We start from the raw sequence: 9,470 nt of genomic DNA on the forward strand, positions 1-9,470 counted from the left end.
CCAAGGTCACTGGCTTGAGCCCAAGGTTGTTGGCTTAGCAAGGGGTCATTCATTCTGCTGTAGCCCAAAGGTCGCTGGCTTAAAGACCAACGTCACTGGCTTGGGGGGACTGCAGTAGCCCCCCCCCCCTCAGGTCAAGGCACATATGAAAAAGCAAGCAATGAACAATTAAGATGTTGCAAGAAAGAATCGATGCTTCTTATCTCTCTCTTTTCTTGTCTGTCTGGTTTTTTGTTTTGTGTGTGTATGGCAGAGACAGAGTCAGAGAGGGGGATAGATAGGGACAGAGAGACAGGAAGGGAGAAAGATGAGAAACATCAATTCTTCGTTGCGGCTCCTTAGTTATTCATTAATTTCTCGTATGTGCCTTGACCAGGAGGGCTACAGCAGACCGAGTGACCCCTTGCTTGAGCCAGCGACCTTGGGCTTAAGCTGGTGAGCCTTACTCAAACCAAATGAGCCCGCGCTCAAGCTGGCGACTTTGGGGTCTCGAACCTGGGTCTTCCACATACCAGTATGATGCTCTATCCACTGTGCCATCACCTGGTCAGGTGATCTGTCTGTTTCTCTCTTTGTCTCTCACTCTCTGTCTGTGTGGTGGCACAGTGGATAGAGCATTGACCTGGAGTGCTAAGATTACCAGTTAGAAACCCTGGGCTTGCCTGGTCAAGGCACATATCACAAGCAAACAATGAACAACTAAAGTGAGGCAACTATGAGTTGATACTTCTCACTCACTCCCCTCCTTCTGTAAAACCAATAAATAAAATCTTTTTTTTTTAAAGAAAGAAATTTTAAAAAAGGAAAACCTAAGGGAAGTCCAAATACAAATGATAAATTGGGAAAAATCATTTTTAATTCAGGTTACAGACAGAAGGATAATCTAAAATATTAAAGGCTAACAGGAATCAGTAAACTCAGGAACCTAACAGAAAAATGACCAAAGGATATAATGATATCAATAGAAAAAGAAATACAGTGGATGTCAGATGACTCTTTCGTTATGAAAAGATGCATTCAAAATAAGAAGAATACAAATTCAAACTACACTGCAATATGATTTTCACCTATCAGATTGGCAAAATTCCAAAAATTTAATATCATGGGGTTAGTGATATTGTTAGGAAACAGATGATCTCATAGAGATAGGAGAGTAAACTGGAATAACCCCAACAGTGCTCAATTTGGCAGTAGTTATCCAATTTACAAATACATAATCCTTTTGATCTAATAATATTTCTGTGATCTTTCCTACATGAACAAAAAACATCTACATGGTTACTTATTATAGCATTGTTAATACAGCAAAATTGGAAACAACGCAAATGTCCACCAGTAGAAGACTGGTTAAGTATATTGTGGTACATCTATACAAGGGGATACTATCTAGCCCCCAAAAAGAATGAGGTAGCTTTCAACATACTAATTTAGAAAAAAGCTCCAAGATATAATTAAGTGATAAAATGCAAGGTCATGTGTATTATATGCTACATTTAGTGTTTAAAAAACAAGTAGAGGCCCTGGCCGGTTGGCTCAGCGGTAGAGCATCGGCCTGGCGTGCGGGGGACCCGGGTTCGATTCCCGGCCAGGGCACACAGGAGAAGCGCCCATCTGCTTCTCCACCCCTCCCCCTCTCCTTCCTGTCTGTCTCTCTCTTCCCCTCCCGCAGCCGAGGCTCCATTGGAGCAAAGATGGCCCGGGCGCTGGGGATGACTCCTTGGCCTCTGCCCCAGGCACTAGAGTGGCTCTGGTCGCGACAGAGCGACGCCCCGGAGGGGCAGAGCATCGCCCCCTGGTGGGCAGAGCGTCGCCCCTGGTGGGCGTGCCGGGTGGATCCCGGTCGGACCCATGCGGGAGTCTGTCTGACTGTCTCTCCCCGTTTCCAGCTTCAGAAAAATACAAAAAAAGAAAAAGAAAAAACAAACAAACAAACAAGTAGAAGTATTTGAATTTGCACAAAGAAACTCAAGGAACTACTGAAACCACCTTCCAGGTTAGGGTGTGAAGAGAGAGGTGGGAACTGGGTAGAGGAATGGAGAGACATTTTTCTCTGTATATCCTTTTTTTTGTTTACTGTATCTTTAAATTTGAAAAGTGTAAATATATTACTTCAAATATTTAAATAAAAAAGTTAAATGACAAAGAAAGTTTACATATAAGACACACAAAACATAGCTTGGTCTATGGTGGCACAGTGGATAGAGCATTGGGCTGGAATACTGAGGTCTCAGGTTCGAAACCATAGTCTTATCTGGTCAAGGCACAAAAACCAAACAACAAACAAGCAATGAACAACTAAAGTGAAGCAACTATGACCTGACAATTCTTGTTGGCCCCCCTTCTCTCAGTAAAATTCAATGAACTAAAAAAAAAATTCTTAAAAAAAAAAGAAGTCTGACTGGTGGTGGCACAGTGGATAGAGTGTTGACCTGGGATGCTGAGGTCCCAGGTTTGAAACCCTGATGTTGCTAGATTGAGCGCAGAATCATCCAGCTTGAGTGCAGGCTCACCACCTTAAGTGCACGGTCACTTGGCTTGAGCGTGGGATCATAGACATGATGACCCCATAATCACTGGCTTGAAGCCCAAGTTGCTGACTTGAGCCCAAGATCTCTGGTTTGAGCAAGGGGTCACTGACTCAGCTAGAGCCCCTGGTCAAGGCACATATGAGAGGCAATCAATGAAGAACAAAAAGTGCGGCCACTACAAGTTGATGCTTCTCATCTCTCTCCCTTCCTGTCTTTGTCTCTGTCTCTCTTAAAAAAAAAAAAAAAGACACAAAGCTATGTTAGGTAAGTGCAAAGTAGGAGAAGGTAATAGTGAAATAAGAATAATGAAAATTGTGGCTAAGTGCAGTAAGTGAAACAAAAAAAGGATACTTTTATCAGAAAATATATAATCTGGCCTGACCTGTGGTGGCACAGTGGGTGAAGCATCAACATGGAATGCTGAGGTCACCAGTTCGAAACCCTGGGCTTGCCCAGTCAAGGACATACAGGAAGCAACTACGAGTTGATGCTTCCTGTTTGTCCTCCCTTTCTCTCTCTCTCTCTCTCTCTCTCAAATCAATTAAAAAAGAAATCTAACAAAATATATATAATCTGTAGTGAGGAAGACTTTTTTACATTAAATAATAGGGCATCAAAATAGACAAAATACAAAAAGAAGGAGAGGTTGATATAAATAAAAAAATAGTATCGGCCCTGGCCGGTTGGCTCAGTGGTAGAGCGTCGGCCTGGCGTGCAGGAGTCCTGGGTTCGATTCCTGGCCAAGACACACAGGAGAAGCGCCCATCTGCTTCTCCACCCCTCCCCCTCTCCTTCCTCTCTGTCTCTCTCTTCCCCTCCCGCAGCCAAGGCTCCATTGGAGCAAAGTTGGCCCGGGCACTGAGGATGGCCCCATGGCCTCTGCCTCAGGCACTAGAATGGCTCTGGTTGCAACGGAGCGATGCCCCAGATGGGCAGAGCATCGCCCCCTGGTGAGCATGCCTGGTGGATCCTGGTCGGGCGCATGCGGGAGTCTGTCTGACTGCCTCCCTGTTTCCAACCTCGAAAAATTAAAAAAAAAAAAAATTATAGTATCATTATCAGCTGGAGAGATTATATATGAAAATGCATTATTTAAATATGAATATACATTATTTAAAATGTGTATGTATATATGTAGGTATGTATAATATAACATATATAACAATAGACTAATTAGATATTAAAAAGTAAAGCCTAAAAATAGAACAACATATAAAGTAAATTCTAAAAAATAAAATAAACAATAACTGTAAACTTTAATTAAACCAGTGTCCCCTACATACCTGCAATAAAACTAGAAATTCATAACACAACTTTAAACAATTTAAAGTAACAACCCCCAAACCTAAATATTCCCCTAAGAAGACTTTTGATTTGGTTAAAGAGAAATTAAAAATTCAGTTATCAACTAATTATAAAATAATGATAAAGAAAACTTTACCTATGCCTGACCAGGCAGTTGCACAGTGGATGGAGCATCGGTTCGGGACGCAGAGGATCCAGGTTTGAAACTGCAATGTCGCTGGCTTGAGAGTGGGATCATAGATAGGACCTCATGGTCGATAGCTCGAACCCTAAAGTCACTTGCTTGAAGCCCGAGGTCACCGGCTTGAGCCCAAGGTTGGTTGAGCAAGGAGTCTCTTCCTCTGCTACACCCCCGGTCAAGGCACATATGAGAAAGCAATCAATGAGCAACTAGGGTGCTGCAACAAAGAGTTGATGCTTCTCATTTCTCTCCCTTCCTGTCTGTCTGTTCTTCTCTCTGTCTCTGTCACCCCCCAAAAAGAAAACTTTGCGTATAAAAACCCATGAGATGGCCCTGGCCAGTTGGCTCAGTAGTAGAGTGTCAGCTTGGCATGTGGATGTCCCAGATTCGATTCCTGATCAAGGCACACAGAAACACCCACCTGCTTCTCCACCTTACCCCCTTCGCCTCTCTCTTTCTCTCTCTTTTCCTCCTACAGCCATGGCTCAATTGTAGTGAGTTGGCCCTAGGCACTGAGGATGGCTCCATGGCCTCCATCTCAGGTGCTAAAAAAATGGTTTCAGTTGCAATGGAGCAGTGGTCCCACATGGACAGAGCATCATCCCCTGTCGGCTTTCCAGGTGGATCTTGGTCAGGGCGCATGCAGGAGTCTGTCTCACTGCCTGTCTTCCTTTCACTGAATTAAAAACAAACAAACAAACAAAACTTACGAGATGATGTGAAATAGTGCACCTGAAGCCTGTATAATATTGTTAACCAGTGTCACTGTAATAAATCCAATAAAAAGAAAACAAACAAAAAACCTATGCAATGAAGCCAAAGTTGAATTCAGAGAGAAACTATAGCCTTAACTGCTTATGTTATTTAAAAAGAATGGCATTAAACAAAATAGGCATTCACTTTAATAAGCTTGGAGAAAAAAACAAACAAACAGAAAAGCTACCTCAAGGTAATAAAGAAAAAATAATAATAAAGATAAAGCAGATCCTGGCCAGTTAGCTCAGTGGTAGAGCATTGGCCCAGCATGTGGATGTCCCAGATTTGATTCCCAGTCAGGGCACACAGGAGAAGTGATCCTCTGCTTCTCCACCCCTCTTCCCTCACTTCTCTCTTTCTCTCTCTCTCTTCTCTCTCTCTCTCTCTCTCTCTCTCTCTCTACCTCTCCTGCAGCCATGGCTCAATTGAAGCAAGTTGGCTCTAGGTGTTGAGAATGGCTCCATGGCCTTTGTCTCAGGCACTAAAAAGAGCTTGGTTGCTGAGCAACAGAGCAATGCCCCAGATGGGCAGAACACCACTTCCTAGTGGGCTTCCCAGGTAGATCCTTGTTGGAGCACATGGCAGGAATCTATCTCTCTGCCTCCCCTCCTCTCACTGAATAAAAAACAAACAAACCCAAAACGATAAAGCAGAAATGAATTACTTAGTCAACTACAGAACTGAGAAATAAATTTAGGTGTGTTTTAAATAAGCAAACAAAACCCATTGTGAATCAGCCCTTGCAGTGTATCTATCTTTTTAAGGTATCCTGCACACTCAACTCCTGCCAATCTGAACTATGGACTCTTTGCAATCTGAACTCAGGAATCAAACAGATTGATTCAGATAAAATATTTGAGAAAGGACTAATATTCTTGGTTCCCTGAGCTCAAATACCCCCTCCTCCAGGCAGGCTTTGTGGATCCAAACTATAGCTTAAACCACCATGGGATAAGCCCTGCAAGAGAATGAGTAAATCCAACACTTGTGGCAGTGTAGAAGTTAAATCTAGTGTCGGGGTAGAAGAAAGCTGCCTGGTGGAGGGAGTCTTTAAGCTGGTTTCTGAAAGAAAAAGAGGATTTCAGCCAGTACTAGGCAGGGGAAAGGGAATTCCAGAAAGAAAGAAAAGCCTGAGCAAACACAAGGGTTTGCATGTGAAAGGACTGAGTAGTCTGGAGAATTGGTGACACGTCCCATATGACTGGGGTGTGGAAGGCTGATGGGAAGTGGTGACAGGGAGTGTGAAAAGGTCACTGGGACTGGTGACAAAGGGCCTTGAATGACACAGAGAGGTTTATGCTTCCTTCTCCTATGGTGATAGAGAGTAGCCAGAAGTTTCTGAGCAGAATTGTGAGGTTGGAACTGTCACATGGTCAGCAGCCTGAGTCCCACTCTCACAGAGGTGGGGGAAGCGGGGTGGTTGGTGGCATAAGGGGGATTCCTTGAGCTGGAGGGCTCCTAGGAGAAGTTGGAGAGAGGCCGTATGGGCAGTGCTGGCTCTGGAGGCCTAGGGCTCGGGTGAGGAGTGCAGCCCTGAGTCTGTTTCCCCTCCTTGACCCATTTTCTACTTCCTGCATGCCACCTCCTTACCCCTATCCTGACCAGGGAGAGACTGGGAGGCAGTTCCTGGCACCTCCCCAGTCACCATGGGGCTTTTCTATCCACCCATCTGGCCCAGCCCCCACAGGGGACTCTGTGGTCAGGTCTTTGTGTCTGCACAGTGGCCCTCTTTGTCCTGAGCCACATTCCCCCCACCACACCCCCACACCTCCCTCCTGCCCTTCTCTCTTCTCTTCTCTTCTCTCTCTCTCTCTCTCTCTCTCCTGTATTACAAAAAATACCAGAGGCAAAGGCCAGGGCTCTAATCTTGGTTTCCTCCATGGAGTCTCTCAGCCAGTCATTTTGCTTCTCTGAGCATTTGTTTTAGGTCTGCAAAAAGGAACTGAGTGAGAAATCAAACTCCTGGCAAGAATTGGTCTGCTACCCAGCACTGTGACCTAGGTGACAAATGGCATCCATGGGGACTCCTACCTAACTCTCATGCTGTCCACTGGACCACCTGCTTATATTTCCAACCTCATCCTCACCACTACCTAGCCAGCTGGTCATCATTTTTCCATTTGACAGATGGGAAAACCAAGGCCTGAGGACAAGGCTGGCTTCATGGGTGTGTGACTTGTACAGTTTACACAGTGCCCCACATGTTGATGGCCCTGCCCTTGATTTAATGCTCTGCTATCCCATCTTGAAATTCTTATTAGTTTTAAAAGGAGGGGTCCGCATTTTCATTCTACGCTGGGTCCTACAAATTATGTGGCTGGCCCTGTTTGTGGGATGGTGGAGCAGAGGCTTGCCTAGGTCTGGACTAGGCTTCCTGTCTCAGGACTAACTCCCCTGGGTGCCTGCATTCTGCCATGCTGACAGACAGAGCTTTCAGTCTGCATTTGGCATCAGAGGCCTGGCCTCTGCCTGGGAAACCTGAGGAGCACAGTTCCCAGTCAGTAAGGGGGGCAGACGGTCCAGGCTTCCAGAGAGCAACCAAGACAAGGCTCTGGAGCCAGCCCAGCCCCATGTAACTGGAGCCCCAGTGTGGGTCTGATGCTATGTCTCACTCCAGGAGCTCAGCAGGGCCTTCTTTCCAAGCAGGTTGCAGTTCCAGGACCAGGGGACCTACCACAGACTCACTGTGTGACTTGGAACATTAACTTCCCCTTTCTGAACTTTAGTTTCCCCATGTGTAAAATGGTAATGACAACACCTGCCTCACAGGGTTCTGGTGAAGAGTAAATGAGAGCCTGACCAGGTGGTGGCGCAGTGGATAGAGCGTAGAACTGGGATGCAGAAGACTCAGGTTCGAGACCCCGAGGTTGCTGGCTTGAGCGTGGACTCATCTGGTTTGAGCAAGGCTCACCAGCTTGGACCCAAGGTCGCTGGCTCAAGCAAGGGGTTACTCGGTCTGCTAAAGGCCCGCGGTCAAGGCACATATGAGAAAGCAATCAATGAACAACTAAGGTATCACAACAAAAAACTGATGATTGATGCTTCTCATCACTCTTCGTTCCTGTCTATCCCTATCTATCCCTCTCTCTGACTCTCTCTCTGTCTCTGAAAAAAAAAAAAAAAAGAGTAAATGAGATACTTTAGCACAGTGACTAACTAGCATAAAAGAAGGTGATCACTAAATAGAATTCCTATTCTATTTATTCATGGAGGCTGACCAGGTGACAGGGATAGTTCTGGGTGCTGGGCATTTGACTGTGAACAGGATGGACCCTAGCCCTGTCCTCAAAGAGATCCCCATTACACGGAGATAGACACGGACAGTGACCACAGTGTGGTAAATGTTGTGACAAAGGGAAGTACCTGATGGGACCTGGGCCTGCCCTTAGAAGAATGATGCTGGGGAGTCATGAGAAGAGGGCAGAAAAGCATGAAGGGCACCGCAGGCTGATGGAAAAGCAAGTGCCAGTGAAGGCCCAGTACTGCAGCATGGCTGGGTCGGAGGCAGGAGGTGACACGGGAAGGTAGGAGAGCCTGGCCTTGCAGGCTGCAGCGCTGGGCTTTGTCTTGAGGGTTTGGGGGCTACCAGAGTATGTGAGACAGGCAATGGCCAGAAGGGACAACAGAGACACCACCCTGGCCTGTGAAGGAGGGCTTGGAGGTATCATGTCTCAGCTCAGACAGGAGGCTGAGGCCGTGCCAGGGCCCAGGCTCCACGCCCAGCACAGATTCTCAGAGTAGGTTTTCCCAGGGGAGACAACAGAAGGTGAGAGAGGGAAGATGAGAAGGGTTAAGAGAGCCAAATACTTCCTCAGGGTTGGTGAGACAGGAAGCCTCCTAATACACGGGGAGACGCACTGCTGGGCTGCCCTTCTGTATCCCAACCTGCCGCTGCTAATGGAACCCCTTCCTCCGTCGCCTTCCCATAGCTCCATTCCCCTCCTCGCGGGGATCATTGGGTGCCTGGGCCTTCACCACTAGCTGATCTTGGCTGCTTGGTTGCATGGATGCTCTTTGGGTGTTATTCCCCCCTTCCAGATGGGGTTGTATGGGGTTTGTTGTGGGACTCACTGGGCCTCAATTTCCTGACTGGGAAGCTCTCAGCCATGAGAAGCTCTCTATATTTTTCAACACTTTTGTCAGAAAAAGTAAATAAATACAAAGATAAAAAGCAAAGGTGCTCAGCTTGAAGTGGGATGGGGGTCCTCAGGCAGCCCCTACTAAGGGGAACTCGGCTGAGGGATGTGGAGCCTGCTGGACTTGACTCTAAAGCCCAGTGATGACAGTGTCTGGGGAAGATGTCAGGGGACCTAGACTTCCAGCCTCCTGTTAGAGAGTATACTAACCCTCATACCTGGGCAACTCAGGACAGCAGGTAAAACCCTGAAAAAAGAACCTCAGCCAATGAGAAGTGGATTATTATGACCGTTTTGCAGAAGAGGAAATAGGCTTAGAGAAAAGTCTGAACCTGAAGCTGAGGCCATGGGGTTCAAGCACAAGTCCCTCTCCTCTGCTCCTCAGGCCCCACTAAGTCTCCTGTTGCATAGACACTGTGTGTCTCAAGGATGCAATTTCTTTGGCTATAAACTAACAGAGATGAACTAGAGTGGGAGCAGGACCCTGGGCTCTCCACCCTCCAGGCTGCTGGAGGTTGAGGCAGAGCCTTGGGTCCTCATTTTGCTATCAAAGGAATTTTTTTC

The sequence above is a fragment of the Saccopteryx leptura genome, chromosome 1, assembly GCF_036850995.1.
Source record: "Saccopteryx leptura isolate mSacLep1 chromosome 1, mSacLep1_pri_phased_curated, whole genome shotgun sequence".
Taxonomy (NCBI): Eukaryota; Metazoa; Chordata; class Mammalia; order Chiroptera; family Emballonuridae; genus Saccopteryx; species Saccopteryx leptura.